General features: G+C 42.6%; 2 long non-coding RNA genes across 2 annotated transcripts; one reads left to right on the top strand and one right to left on the bottom strand.

Moving 5' to 3' along the window:
* The first annotated feature begins 493 nt into the window (after positions 1-493).
* On the top strand, positions 494-1,309 carry LOC309334130. Its single transcript, XR_014152905.1, has 2 exons — positions 494-640; positions 1,101-1,309. It is a non-coding gene; the product is annotated as an uncharacterized lncRNA (long non-coding RNA).
* A 42-nt stretch (positions 1,310-1,351) lies between these two features.
* Positions 1,352-9,773, bottom strand: LOC309334114. The gene is made up of 3 exons (XR_014152889.1): positions 9,585-9,773; positions 2,426-2,491; positions 1,352-1,736 (listed from the first exon to the last, which is right to left on the bottom strand). It is a non-coding gene; the product is annotated as an uncharacterized lncRNA (long non-coding RNA).
* Between the last annotated feature and the right edge of the window lie 6,095 nt (positions 9,774-15,868).

Genomic DNA, 15,868 nt, shown 5'->3' with positions numbered 1-15,868 from the left:
GCTGATTCTTCTAGACTTGTCAGCAGCCTTCAACATGGTCAATCACGAACTCCTGGACCACCGCCTTGCCGACGTGGGGATCCAGGGCACAGTCCTTCAATGTCTGTGCTCGTTTCTCTCTGGTTGGGGACAGAGGGTGGCACTTGGGGGGGAATTGTCATCCCGCCACTCCTTGGTGTATGGAGTGCCCCAGGGTGCGATACTCTCCCCGAGGCTTTTTAACATCTTTATGCGCCCCCTCGCCCAGCTTGTCCGGAGTTTTGGGCTGGGCTGCCATCACTATGCTGATGACACCCAACTCTATCTGTTGATGGATGGCCATCCTGACTCGGCCCCAGACACACTGTTCAGATGCTTGGAAGCTGTGGCTGGATGGTTACGTGGGAGCCGGTTGAAGTTAAATCCTTTGAAGACAGAGGTCCTCTGGCTGGGACGAGACGATATGGGATTGAGGGGGCAACTCCCATCTCTTGTGGGGGTGCAATTAGTGCCAGCACCGTACGTTAAGAGTTTGGGTGTAATCTTCGATACCTCCTTCTCCATGGAGGCGCAGATTGCAGCTATAACAAAGGCGGCATTTTTTCATCTCCGCCAAGCTAAGCAGTTGGCTCCTTACCTCTCTCGCCCTGACCTAGCCACTGTGATCCACGCGACGGTCACCTCCAGACTGGATTATTGTAACTCGCTCTACGTGGGGCTGCCCTTGAGACTGACCCAGAAACTCCAGCGGGTGCAGAATGCCTGAGTGAGACTCCTTACGGGGTCTTCGCTGCGAGATCACATTCATCCGGTGCTATACCAGCTGCACTGGCTCCCGGTGGAGTACAGGATCAGGTTTAAGGTGCTGGTTTTAACCTTCAAAGCCCTATACGGCCTAGGACCCTCGTACCTACGGGACCGCCTCTTCTGGTATGCCCCACAGAGGAACTTACGGTCTTCAAATAAAAACATCTTGAAGGTCCCAGGCCACAGAGAGGTTAGGCTGGCCTCAACTAGAGCCAGGGCTTTTTCGGCTGCGGCTCCAACCTGGTGGAACGCTCTGTCACAAGAGACAAGGGCCCTGCAGGACTTGACATCTTTCCGCAGGGCCTGCAAGACAGAGCTGTTCCACCAGGCCTTTGGTCAGGGCGCAGCCTGACTCCCTCCTTTGGCAATCTTTACAAAACTTTAGTTTATGGTTGCCATCAATTTTTATTTTAATTAATTTTTATAATGTTTTTATAATGTTGCACTGTTTTAGTGTTGTTAGCCGCCCTGAGCCCGGCTTCGGCTGGGGAGGGCGGGATATAAATAAAATTTATTATTATTATTATTATTATTATTATTATTATTATTATTATTATTATTGAGAAAATAGAGCAGTTCAAAGCTGGGGGGCCCCACTATTGAGATATATAAAAGTTAAGGATCAGAGATGGGGGGTGTTGGTGGTGAACAGCATCAAGTCAGCAATCAAATTTCATTCATTGGTGTCCAGTTATACACAAGCAGGTACTCTACAATATTAGACCATAATAAGTGGCCAGTCTCAGTTATGTGGAGTGCTTAAACAGGTGCATATTGTTATGTACTGAAGTTCTCACCCTGGGCCAGCAGGGGGATACTGTAGATAGTTATGCAAATAAGGGATCAAAAGTGACATTCAGTGATTGGATAGTTACAGAAAGTGGTTACAGTTGCGTTGTAGTGGAGCTCTATATAAGCAGGCTGGCTGAACCCTTCAGTTCAGTTCTGTCCTGGCCTGTGAATAAACAAGAGGTGTTTGAAGAATCGCTGTGTCATCTGATATGTCCACCCACAACTTAACACATATTCCACTCAACACCTGGGATAGTCAGGCCTATCAATTCTGATTTTTCTCTGTTACACATTTTCCCAGTCTTATTTTCAGTTCACCACATTTCTTCAACAGTCTGTTTAAAAGAAAAAGAGTCCCTATCAGCATATCTGTGTATATTTATCCTAATATGCATACTTCTGTATGCAATTTTGCCTGATACACATATTTCCCCAAACAAATTCTCCTAATAATGCATATTTGTATATTATATGCATTTTAATGCACACTTTCCCATAATGCATATCTATTTTTGCACCTTTTATATTTGATTGGAGAACTAAATTGCAAAATCCATGGAAATGAAAAGTTCAAAGGATGACTGAACTTCAGAACACATATTGTTGCAGAAAAGTTAAGTTTGCATTAACATGCTAGCCAAACCATATTTCTCCTTGATCCCTACTCAATTCATGAGATGGTCAGTGCAGTGACATTAGTACTGGAGGTGGGGGGGCTGCTCCAGCCCCCCATTGCATGATTATCTGGACATGAATGCACATATGACTATACCAAGCTTCTACTTTACATAGTGTTTTACCACTGGGTCAAAAGCATGAGTGCAGAAGGGAAATGGCATACCCTTACCTTTCTTTATTGTCTCCTCTGTGCTGAATGACAGACTAGAAGCCTTCTGGGCAAAGTTTGATGGTGCTATATAAAATAAGAACAGCAGAAACAACAACAAAGGATGAGAAGAATTTTGGTGCACTATATTCAGAGACTGTCCTCCAGAGAGGGCACTACAGTAGTCTGGTCCAGTAATAACTGGTTCATGTATAACTACAGCTGGGTCCACTAAGGTCAAATATTTTCCTTCTGCCCACAGTTTTTCTGGATCCAACCTCAAGATACTACAGCTCAATATGCCAGGCCCACATAATTTGTGAAACTCCCCCCCCCATGAGGCAACAGAAGCTTGTGCCCACATCTAGTAATTGACAACTGAACAATCCTGATTTTGCAGTTCCAGCCTTGCAAAGAAACAAAAAACTATAGGCTGTGCTTCAGTGAACTCTCTCTACTGATTTTCTTTCTGTGTCTTTTGTGTTTGCTTGTACTAGTGTGGCTTCTAGCAGGTGGGGTAGGGTGGTTGAGTGCGTGTTTGCATTTGGCAAATTGTGCTGCTTTTTTCCCATCTGCTTTCAACTTTTCATTGTTGGGCATGCTCTTCCCCCTTAAAAAAAAGAAGAAGCAATGGTAAGACCTTAAAAAAACAACAAGGGGTGGTATTAATGGAGGGTGGGTATAGATGGCAAGTTGCTTGCATATGAGTTGGTTCATGCCGACACTAAACCTCATGAACTCTGTGATTTGTAGAATTCAACTTAATGAAGCTTTTCAATAAACTGGATCTAAAGGTTCCCTATCCCCAAGAGCAGGAATCTTTCACCTATAGAAGGAGATGTATTTTCAGAGGAGGGGAACCTTTGGGTCTATTCCCTCATCTCTTCGAAGCCAGTGGCAGCAGTGATTCTCCAAACATAAAAGCAATGGCAAAATTCCCTCTTATGGCCATTTAGCACATTTTTAAATCCTCACATCTATAAGCAAGTTGGTATCCTTGCCTCTCTGAGCCGAATAATATAACTTAATTTCAGCTTTCTGATCATAACAATTCAAAGGGAATGTTATACAATTTATTCATCTTTGCTTGCAGGAATTCATCAAACAATCGCAGCTTAATGCCCCAGTTTCCCTCCCTATTTGCACAGATGAAGAATTATACCAGCTCCAGCTCAGCAAGGGATAGCAGCATTAAAGACACTGCATGGGGAATTTTTCCACTCATATTGCTAAAATCCTTCTCAAAGCCTCTATTGCTATTGAGGTAGAAAACACCAGCCTCTCCACCGCAGGGGCCAGTCCCGTGGCATTAACCAGGAGAGATAGGAGGCAAAGAAATTGTAAATCTCTAATGAGCCATGCAACCAACCTGAACTGGGCTTGTTCCCTTCGCCTTTCTAACCCTGCTAATATAATCCTGCTAACCTCTTCCCCTTTTGCTGGGTTTAGACTGAGGCTGGCCCAAAATTTGCCTCAAATCTTCCCACAAAATATTTCCAGTCCCTGAAGAAAATGGGGGACTGATTTTCTACTACTCATGTCTCATGCTTTTCTCATTTTAAGTCTTTTTAGAGCAGAGGCCTGGAGACAAATCCTGCAATCTGCTTTTCTTACTGTGCAATACATAAGACACCAAGAGTACTTTATAAAACATTCTTGGCTGACCCTTTCTTGGGCAGGTTGTTGGTTAATGGTCTAAGATGGTTGATGTTTCAGTACTGGGAGCATATGACTGATGGTTGGGGATCTCTGTATTTTTGAAAGAGGTGATACCCCTCCAGCTGAGGAGAAAGTACACCTGTGTTTGAGAGGGAGTGAGAAGGTGCTCGTGCAGAAAGAGGGCTTATAATTGGAGTGCATCTGTCTGGGGGAACAAAACCCACCCTACTATTAGACAAAGTGAGGCAATGGTTTTGGTTGTCAAGAAATGCAGCAAATTCTTTACTTCCTTTAATTTATTGTAGTGTATGTTCTTCCCTACTAGAGATGATGAAGAAGAACACTTCTGGGATCTTCTGTCTCAGCTGGCCTTGGGTACCATGTTCCTTGTCTTATTGTGGGTGGGGATTGCCACCACAAACAGCAAAATATATTGGGCCAGCTTTGCTGGTTGTGTGTGTCGTGCCTGCTAAGGGTTTCTCTTGCCCAGTGTATGTAGCATTACCATGGTGGAAGGATCTGTCAAATTTGGTTCTCTCTGTTTCTTGTTTTTCTGGTCTTAAATACAGTCCTCCAGATTTGCATTTTAAAAAAAAAAATCCTCATGAAATTTCTTCAATATTTTATTGTGGATTTCTTCTATTGTTAAAAAACATTTTTGCCTGCAGTCTGTCTAATGTGCATGATTTTGCAAGCAATTTCTTTTAATATAATGCATTTTTGTATGCTGTTTTCACTGATGTATGCATTTCCTATGCACATTTCTGCCTAGTATGTGCATTTTAGTAAACATGCACCTCCCCTTCCACTCTACAATTTCCTCCCTCTGTTTTGTTTTCTGTATTGTAGAAATTTAAACTGTAAGTTCCTGTTTGTGTGTGTTGTGTTTTCTTTCTATGTGTGATAATGTTATGCTACAAAGCACACTGGATATTACTTGCATTATATAACAGTACTGTCAGGTGCTTTGGGGCTCCCACAAAATTCTGTACAAATAAATCTACACAAAATCTACACAAATAAATGCCAGCTAAGGAATTTCTCTGTTGCCTGTGTCTTTCACAGCTGGCAGGCTCATGGGCTTCCTGTACTTCCACCCACTGGAGGAAGAAGAGGAGTGGGGGGGGGACACACCGCCCCCAGCAGTGCGATCCCGGTGGGTGCTATCGTGGCTGCCCCCCCACCCGTGCTGGGCGCCACACCCCCACAGGTGGCATGTCACGACCCCAGGACACGAGCCAGCCTTGCCCCTGCCTGCTCTCCACTACCCTCCGGTGCCGGAGCATGAAGCTCCACCACTGCTTCCGCCTGCCCACCAGTTTATTCATTTTTCTGCTGCTGCATTGCTAAAGCGACTGTATTGTTTTCTTCCAGCTGCCCTGGTTGTCATCAATAATTTCCCTGCATCATCCAGCGTTGGACTGTGACAATCCTCCATCTTAAGTGTCATCATTTCTGACTCTGGCAGCCTTCTGTTCATAAACCTTCTTGAGATGTATGATGACTCAGTGGGAAATTACTGGCTTTTTGACATTGCCTGGCCAATTTCTCTGGCTCTGGCTCTCCTGAAATTTTCAGCTCCTCACCCCCGATTTATGCTGTGAAACATTTTGGAAGCGCTTTATTTCTCCAGCAGCGTGATTTGATGGTCAACTTACTAAGGCAAAGACTGCTGTGCTGGAGTAATGAAGCAACTCAGGAAAATGCAACCCCAATGTGCAACACTTTATATATATTCTTCATACATACATACATATGCACATACATAATTGTATTTCTACGCTACCTTTCCACAGTTCGAACCATGCTCAAGATAGTTAACAACATGAAAAAATACATAACTACAACATAGGAACAGTAGTAATAATAAATAAAACATTAAAAGGCACAACAAAACTGAACAATCTAAACTAAAGATACAAAAACCAACAACAGCAACAACCTCCTTCCCAACAAAACTACCCAGACAATACCCTAGCCCAAGATTCTGTTAAGCAGCTTCACCCAGGCCAGGTGGGAAAAAACCTACAAGGCAGGGAGCAGGTCTTCCGGGACTTACAGCCCTATTCTCTTGACTGTGATTTAACTGTTTCAATAGAATTGTAGAGTTGCAAGGTATCCCAGGGGTCAAGGTATCCCAGGGTAATAAATCTAATTAATAATAATATGGATAGAGAAGGTTGGGTTGAGTTGAATAGGGCAGTCACATCACTGATCTCTTTTCTATCCTGGTCAACAAGATCAGCCCTCCTGCTCCCCTTTGCATGAATGCAAAACTGCAATAACAAAAATGGGAGCTTTGCCTTAAGGACTAATGAACTGCAGTAGCCATGTGTGTAAACTGAGGATTGCCCAAATTACATATTTCTTTATTTTTCTAGCAGGGGAGGGGCGTTTGGTTTGATAGAGTTCCAATCTCAGGGTGAAGATCTATGAGTCTTACCATCAGTGGTGTTTGCTTTCTCACTTTCCAGCCTTGCAAAACAACAACAATATGCCCTTTATTATATTATGCAAAGATGGTTTGCGCTACAAATGTTGCAACCTAATTGGGACGCAAAACTTGTTAAAATCTAACCACAGACCAGCTTCACAGAGCAACTCAGAACAAGAGAGCATTGAACTGATTCACTGTTGTTAACCTCTGCCCTTCCTGGGAGCTAAAAACTGTTCATGTCAAGCGTTTCAGCTGGAGAACCTCAAGACCTTCCCAAAGAAAGAAGGATGATAATTTAGAGCATCAAGGACTATCTAAACCAAAATCTCCATTCAAGGTGGTCAAAGTTGGCATTTACTGGCAGGTATCAATCAGCAACTGGTAAGTGACCAGAAATTCTTCACATGGAATTTTTTTCTGTAGGAGAAAGGGAGGAAAAACAGCTGGAAAGCAATCATAACAAGAGCCTTGCAGAGCTTAGAGGAATATGAAGTATAAAGAGATGATTATTTCCTGTGGATATTGATGATGAATTGAAGGGGATCTGGAGCAAATAAGAAAAATGACCGCCCTCAGAGATGTCTGAACTTGCCTTGTTTCAAGGTTAAAGGGGGTGGTGGAAGAAACATCCTTCCTGGAACACCTGAGGCCTCAGCATAAGGAGAGTACTAAATATCTGGGTCACAAGTAATCAGAAGTTAGAACTTCCTCTTGGCCCCTTTTCATTTAATTAATCCTTCCTCCAGTTGGACAATGTGGCGACAATGTTAGTTATTACAGGAGACATTTTACAGAGGAAATTAATTCATGTCAAAGAAATTGCATGATGTGCTAAGTAGCAAGATAAATAAGCAAACTCTGTCTCCCTTCCTTTAAAAAAAGAAAAGAAAAAAGACCCTGCTTGGGTTGCCTTACTGAAAGGCTACCCACAGGGAGTCTTGCTTCTGTAAACCAGTTACTGTAGTAGATATAATCAGAGTTTGTGTTGAAGTTGTCGATCTTTTCTTCATACAGTACTCTGAGTGAATGGCTTCCACAAACTATGAAAGGTTTGGCGATTAAAAGGGAGGGTGTGTGTACAACACTGGATACCCCAAGAGGGTCTGCTGCCTGTGAGTGATCCCATGAGGAACAGTGATTTTACCCACTTTTATTTGTTTGTGGAAGATTATGCAATGCAAAAATCCTGCATTTATTCAGCAATTCAAGCTACAGTGAAACAGGCCAAGGGGAGGGAGGAAGATTGCCTGTCAACCACTATCCAGAATTCTGCATCAGCCTTTCCATGCTGGACAATGTGCTGCCAATGCAAAGCTGACTCCAGATCCTGGTAGAATATTTGCAAGAAGCCCAGTAGAAGCTTTAAAATAATTTGTAAGGGCTCCCCCCTCGAGATTTCTACTACCTAGGGGCCTCCACAGGGTTTAATCCAGCACTGGCTCCAGTTGAGAGCTGAGTGCAGGATGGGAACCAAAGGTGGACAAATTACCGAAGAAGGAGCATGACGTGTCCCCCACCAGAGGTACTACCCCCTCCCGCAACACCCGATACATCCTTGTGTGGATGTGGCTCCTGCCATTAAGAGAAATGGAGCATGTACACATCACTGCTTTGTGGAGAATTAGATGCTAGAAGGAAGGAATTTGCTTCATCAGTGATCACAGGTCCCTGGGAATTTTCCACAAACATAGGCAGCAGCACCAGCTTCCTACCTAACACATCATGCACAGGTATGACCACCCCAGGACATGGTTTGAGGGCACACAATACAGGAATCTTTCTAAAGATGAGCAAGTCTGGGTAGGAGACCACATGGGAGCCACACACCCTCCTTGTGCACACTGATATGGAAGAAAACCTCTCTCTATACACACACACACACACACACACACGCTATGAAGAAAATAAATAAAATGCAGCTGTACAGAATGGGGAACCTTTGTAGGGGATGCCTGGATGAAGGCTAGAGAGGGGTCATTGAGAGCATGTAGAAACTAACCTACTATGCTTAGATAAAACTCATATTGTCTGCTCCTCCCACTTTTGTCTCTGGCCCCACCCACTAATGGCATGTGGCCCTTGGAAGGTTACCCAAAATGGAATGTGGCCTTTAGGCTGGAAAAAAGGTGTTTCCCACATCTGGGCTGCTGCCCCGATAACCAAAGGATTGCAACAATACACCCTGGGGCCAGGCAGCACCTTCCTTGAATTTGAGGGTGCCCCTACACACCCCTTTGTACCCTGACTGAAGAAATGGTCAGGGAAATGACGGCAGCAGAATGTAACATACAATGATATTAATCTCTCTGTCCACTTTTGTTTCAAGCCCTGTGGTACATGAAAGGTAACCTAAGAAGTGAATGTTGCCCTTGGAATGAATAAAAACTTCCTTGCTCCTGCTATATAGATAAGAGAAAATAACCACAAGGGCTACTGTTTCATATGTGTTCCTACTGTTTGGTATAGGTTTATATCTTTATGTGTATTTTTGTCTGTCTGTCTGTCTGTCTGTCTGTCTGTCTGTCTATCATCTATCATCTATCTATCTATCATCTATCTATCTATCTATCTATCTATCTATCTATCTATCTATCTATCTATCATCTATCTCTATCTATCTATCTATCTATCTATCTATCTATCTATCTATCTATCTATCTATCATCTATCTATCTATCTATCTATCTATCTATCTATCTATCTATCTATCTATCATCTATCTATCATCATCTATCTATCTATCTATCTATCTATCTATCTATCTATCTATCTATCTATCATCTATCTATCTGAATTTAGTATCTGACTTTTCTTTCCTCCACAGAACTTGTTAACTATGCAGACCAAAGTGTAGACCAAAGGAACTAGGCTTCCCATATACAAGGGATTTCGATTTTTTAATTTGATTTTTGTCTGTGATCCTAAGCTCCAAATCTGATAGCACTAACCCCCAAGTAAATACATTAAGCTCAAGCTCTTTCTCTATCAAGCCTTACACACATACAGAAAAAGAGAGGGGAGGGGAAGAGAAAGGCAATGAAAGCAGGACTTATCTGTGGATGTTCCTAGATGTAATCAGCCCACCTTTTTAATGCCCTTGCAATTCCAACCTGGGCATTCGTTCAGAGAAGACAAACCAACTTATTTGGCAGCATAATCCACCTCATGAATTTATGCCTCGCCTCTCCCCAGATTCGAGAGACTGGAAACACACAATCTTCCCTGCTGCGTTTTTAAGTCTACATCCTCCCAGATACAAGATAAGGGCTTAATAGCTCCAATTCAGAGCTGTTTTCATATTCAGGCATAAGTTATGGATACGGCAACAGATCAGCACTTCTTGGCCATTTTTCATTGGCTCTGGTTCACTGCTTTAAACAGTCTGAGTCAAGGCCATGTTTTAACGCCATAGACGGTCTATTCAAATACCAGTATGACCACATTTTAAAAGCCACCCTGTACCACTTCATTGCCGCAGATGTCCTTTACATCTGGCTGGGGCCATTTCTCTGCATGTCAACAGTAATTCATTTTAACAGCTGTCTCTTTTGACAAGCTTAGTGTCAGACTCTAAAATGACAGGGTGACAGTTTTCCTTTTTCTTGAAACAGAGCATAGTGCAAATTAACTGTTCGGATGCAGGATCCCTGAATGCTTTGTGGAGGGGGGAGCGCAGTGCTCAGAACACATTGAATAGATTTGAGGAACCGCTTGCATTGGAGAACTAAAGATGCTTAAAAAAAGAGGGGGAGGACTCAAGAGGGCTTAACAAACTAGGGTACTTCTCATGCGATTCCTATCGGTACTTGAAACTGCGGAGCCCAGAGCACCTTAAATGCAGATGAAAGAGGCATTGAAAATAAACAGTAGGAATTTGCAAACTAGTGCAATGGATAGATTTGCTGTCCTATGCAAATAGACAAGATAATGTCCTGTCTAGTGATTGAGCACAGTTAAAATGCTTGGTAATATATACCAGCTGATGGTTTCATAGGCATCAACCTACAAACAAACTGTGCGCACACCATTGCATGTAACTGTTTTCTCTCTTTCCCTCTCATGCACACACATGCACGCAACAAAACTACTGAGTGTGATAATTGCATCATTTCCATTAATGATGTTCAACCCAGCATGGGTGACTGTTTTAGATCCACAATTATATCAAGCCCCTCCTTCTCTGGCATCCATTTTGGTGTATGTTGAGCTAATATATTTTAGGGGAGCAACTAGACATTTAACAAGCTTTCAAGTCAGTTTTGGTTTTGACATCCATCTGCCTCAAGAGACAATTGAAGAGTGCACCTTTGGAGGTGAAGTCAAACTGTGCCTGCTGGATGGGACATGTTTTGTTGCAGCTGGGGCAGATGAAGGCATCCGATTGTGCTGTGGCAGATGCGCCATGGCATTTCTTCTCTCTGCTACTCCCAGCAGTCATTTCTCCACTGGTCATTGCTGTGGATACACAACCTGACTTGTCCGTCTCCAGACACTTCAATCAGAACTGAGAGAACTGTAAGCTGTGGCAAACTGAGCATGCACAGATTTTTTAAAGAGGAAGGGGGAGGAGGAAGAGGAGGAGGAGGAGGAATGAGACAACTAAGAATGGTTAGTGCATCCATTCAAAACTCAGAACTTCAAGCCATGGAATTGAGAAATCAAAAATCTAGGAAGAATTTCCCAGTAGCCAGAGCTTTAATAATGGCAATGTAGAATATACAATCCAGCTGTGTGGTTTTTATACCTGTTCTTCTAAAGTGCAAAAGGAATGGCTTGGGAGCCCGTGACAATCTCTCACCTGCTGGAGATTCCTCCAAAATGAATTACACTGATTATTATTTTTAAAAATGCATTAAATTCACTTGTACTAATACTGAAACTGGACCGTGAAGGAGGTAAGAGAAGGTAGGTCTCATAAAATTAAAATTAAAATTAAGATAAAACACTGTAAATGTTTGGAACAACTAATTAGAAAAATGTGAACTTGACTATGGGAGAATTTCTTACCAAAAAAAACAAAAAAAACCTATTGTCAATTTGCCCAAATATAATGGAAGATTGGTATGTTATTTTCACCAACACATTCATTATTGCTACATTTCCCCATAATCTATGTGATTTTTTATATATAATGATTTTTTGGTTTGAGTACTGCAGTGCAAAATTCAGAGGAGTGTGAATTTTGAAGGATAGATGTGTTTCAGCTGCATATTGTGTTAAGAAATGTGAAAATTACATTTATCCCACATCCCTTCAATCTACCCACCACAGATAGCACAACTCAGCTGTACAGCCTCTGTTTTGCATGAAGAACATCCCAGGTTCAATCTGGGCCATCTCCAGGTAGGATTGAGGGGAAAACCTGCCTAAAATCCTGAAGAACTGCTGCCAGTTAGTGTAGAGAACACTGAGCTAAATGGACCAGTGTTGTGACTAAACAGCTCCCTATGTTTTTCTTTTCTTTGGGGGGTAGCTTTTCAGTCAGACAGGTGTGATTTTATCTTGCTGCACTGGGGCTCTGCACATAAGGTGCAGGCAGACTTCTGCTTAAGCCACAGCTAGTGAAGTGAAACCCAGCTTCCTCTAAACTAGAGATATTCTTGCCTGATCTGCCAGTGGGACCCATGCTGTGTACACATACTGTGCTCTATAAATAGTAATGTCTTCTCTCCACGGAAAAGGCTATTGGAAGGGAAAATAATCCTGTATAGATGCCAAGCAAGAGAAAACTGGTCCCATTCTCCACTCTGCAGGGAAGCTGGAGCACTGAAAACTCATGTAAAGTAGAAGGGATCGTGTGGGGAGAAACTCCTTCATGCTTCATATACCCCAGCTATATCTCAATTGGTGCAGTGCCTGCTTGTTTCTATTTGTCTATTAAATATGCATACAGGCAAAGCAGAGGGGATGGGTCATAACTCAGTGGGAGAGCATAAGCTTTGCATGTCAAAGGTCCAAGGTCCAATCCCTACCATCTCCAGGTAGGTCTCAAAAAGCCCATTGTCTAAAACCCTGGAGAGCGTCTGGCAGCCAATGTGTTGTTGTTGTTGTTGTTGTTATTTCTTTACCACCCTTCATCTATACAGTGGTACCTCAGGTTACAGACGCTTCAGGTTACAGACACTTCAGGTTACACATTCCGCTAACCCAGAAATAGTACCTCGGGTTAAGAACTTTGCTTCTGGATGAGAACAGAAATTGTGTTCCGGCAGCATGGCGGCAGCAGGAGGCCCCATTAGCTAAAGTGGTGCTTCAGGTTAAGAACAGTTTCAGGTTAAGAACAGACCTCCAGAACGAATTAAGTTCTTAACCCGAGGTACCCCTGTAACACAGAAATAAAAATCACTCATTAATAAATAAAACACAGCATAATTCACTAAGGGACTATGCACTGTGACACAGAACATTTAAGAACCAAACACCTCGACAAACAGGAATGTTTTAAACTTGTTTTAAGGCCACCAACAGGTATCCCCTAGGAGTGAATTCCAAAGCTGGACCACTGCCACTGAGAATGCCCTTTCCCATGACATCCTCCTCCTGGCTTCCATAAAAACAGGGCACTTCCCACAGACTTTAATGCCCAAGTTAGCTGGTAGCAAGGAAGGTGCTTCTTGTGGTTCTTGGATCCTAAGTCACTCAGGGGTTTATATATATAGCTTCTCATGAACATTGGAATTGTAACGTTAAGGCAGCATTGGCCATAAAAGTGAGAACTGCCAACAGGGATGGAGGAGAAATTCAATTTCATTTATGTTTTAATGGGAAACTGCCTGAATTGCACTACTCAAACAGGCAAACCCAACACAACTAACCTTCAAAATCTACACCTTCTCAAACTCTTATGATGCAGTTCTGCAATCAAACCATGTGAAGAAAAAGGTATATGCTAGAGTAAAGTGTGCATAAAATGGCAAGCATTGGTGAAAATAACATTAAAATGCACTGTATTAAGTAAGATTGCTTGCAAAAAATAGTGCATATTAGTAAAAGAAAGGGGGTATATTAGTCAAACATGCATACAAAATTGGGTTTACTAGGAGAAATGTGCACTAAAAGGCTGATAAATTTTCATGAGTGTGTAGAGATGATAGAGATAGAGATAGAGATGATAGAGATAGAGATAGAGATAGAGATGATAGAGATAGAGATAGAGATAGAGATAGAGAGATAGAGAGATGAGAGAGAGAGAGAGAGAGAGAGAGAGAGAGAGAGATGAGACCCCAAATTATTGTAGAAATGTGGAGAACTGAAATTAAGATTAGAAAAATGAGTAGTGGAGAGCAACAGATTCATCCACCCCTACTAGTGAAGATTAAGTGTTTGTACTATTTCTTTCAGCTGTTCATGGTCTTAGGAGCCCTAGGCCAAATGCTCTAGACTGGTCCCTAGAGCACCTGCCACATGAATCCATCTCCATTTGTTATGACACCACTGTGCTGGCAGTGCAATGGTCATGCACAATGTACAATGCCGTGGAAGGGAGCAACCAAAGCACTTGCAAAAATGTGAATGAAATCATCTGTAGCCTTTATCACCAGGCAAAGTAGAGTGCAATAGTGTTGAAGGGACTCTGGCTCCATTCGCTAAGATGGAAGCTCTGCTTTGGGTGTTCCACCATGAAGCTTACAGAGAAAAGATCTTTTCTACAGGAAAACCTCAAAGCAATTGCAGAGGGTGTCTACTCTAAGTATAAAGTTAAATAACTATAAGAAAGGATAGACTTCCGGGTTAGCGCCTCCAGTAATGTCGGAATTGCTCTGTTTGGGAGGAATTTGCTTCGTAGGAATCCGGGTCTGGCCGCCACAGCGAAGGCGGAGACCCACTAGAAATCACAGGCGGGTGAAGCCTGTGAACGTGGGATTCGGCTGGCACCTTTTGCGTCTCCCGTACTCATGGGGAAACCCGGTTTTGGGGATCCAGAGCGACGTGGGGTGAGCGGCGCGGTGCTTCGAATTGACTGCTTCTTCCACGGAGTGAAGCCGCATAGCTGTTGCTGGAGAGCGCTGACTTTTTCCTGTGGACAATTTGATCTTAAAGTAACTACCCGTGAGTAGAAGGGAGAATTGGATTTTTAAACGTCTTAATTTGGTGCCGAAACGGGGAGGTCTAAAACAGGAAGTCCACCTTCCCCTTTTGTAAATAGATTGAAGCAATGAGGATGCAAGCTGAAGTCTCGGAAAGCCTATTGTAAAGGACTAAATTTCCATCAGTAAAAAATACTAAACCCCCCCTTGGTGGCAGGAGAAGAGGGGGGGAAGTTTTGGACTGAGTATACCTGCAGGAGAGAGTGAACAGAGTTAATATACCACCACTCCGATCCTGGAAACGGGCTGCCAACAGGACTGACTGTGATTAGAACATTCACTGACAGTTAGTTAAATAAGAGGAATACATTGTTTCCATGGTCTCCGTCTGCGTTTAAAAAGAAGTAAAAGTAACAGAAAATTGAAACTAACTTTATTGTTTGAATTGAGTTTAAAAGGACTAATACAAATAGAAACTGTTTCCCTCTAGAGGACCTGTTTCCCTCTAGAGGAAGCTTTTGAAACTGTTACAAGAGTTGAGCTGGGGGAATCTCCAGCTGCAAGATAAAAACCTGTGAGATTCTGGGGACCTTGAATCGGTTAAGAATGTTGACAGAAGAGGCCTTAGTGGATGTATTATGCAAGATAAGTGACTCATTGGAACAGCTTCACAAAAAGGTGGATGTGGTAACCACCAAAATTGACAATATGGGACAAAAAGTAAACACCAATATAGAAACTATTCAGAAACTGACACAGGAATCTACTTTGACATGGCAAACTGCGGAGAAGGCTAGGGAGAAAGTTATTGCCATTGAACCTAAAGTAACACAATTGGAGAGAGAGAGAGTCCCAGCCTTACAGATGCAATTTGATGATCAAAAGTTGATGCCTGCTATGATTGAATTTAAAGAAAATCAGATTTCGAGGATCAGAGCCCTACTTGAACTGGAGAAGGAAAGTTTGATAGATTTCCCTACACAGGAATTTGATGACTTTTGGGACCGGGACTTGGGTCAAGAAGAGGTTAAAACTGTGAGGGCTCTCGGACTTGGAAGAGGAGGGAAAAAAGAGAAGAACAAAATAAGAGACTGTTGGAAATACCAGAGGAACTTAGAAGAACACGAGTCAAGAGTGGAAATTTTGAAAGACGTCCTGAAATACCTTTCGGATCTTAGATTTAACTATGGAGATTTGGTTGCCCTGTCGAGAAGGAATAAAATCATCTTTAGGTGGGAGTTTCCCCGAGATCTACTCTTTAGCCTCAAAGGAAGGAAAATGAAAATAAGATCAGTGGAAGACAAAGTAAAGTTCATGTATAAATATGAAGAAGACTCACAG

This window comes from Podarcis erhardii (genome assembly GCF_964252035.2).
Source record: "Podarcis erhardii genome assembly, chromosome: Z".
Classification (NCBI taxonomy): Eukaryota; Metazoa; Chordata; class Lepidosauria; order Squamata; family Lacertidae; genus Podarcis; species Podarcis erhardii.
Note: the sequence above shows the minus strand (reverse complement) of the source record. Positions and strands in the feature narration are given on the sequence as shown.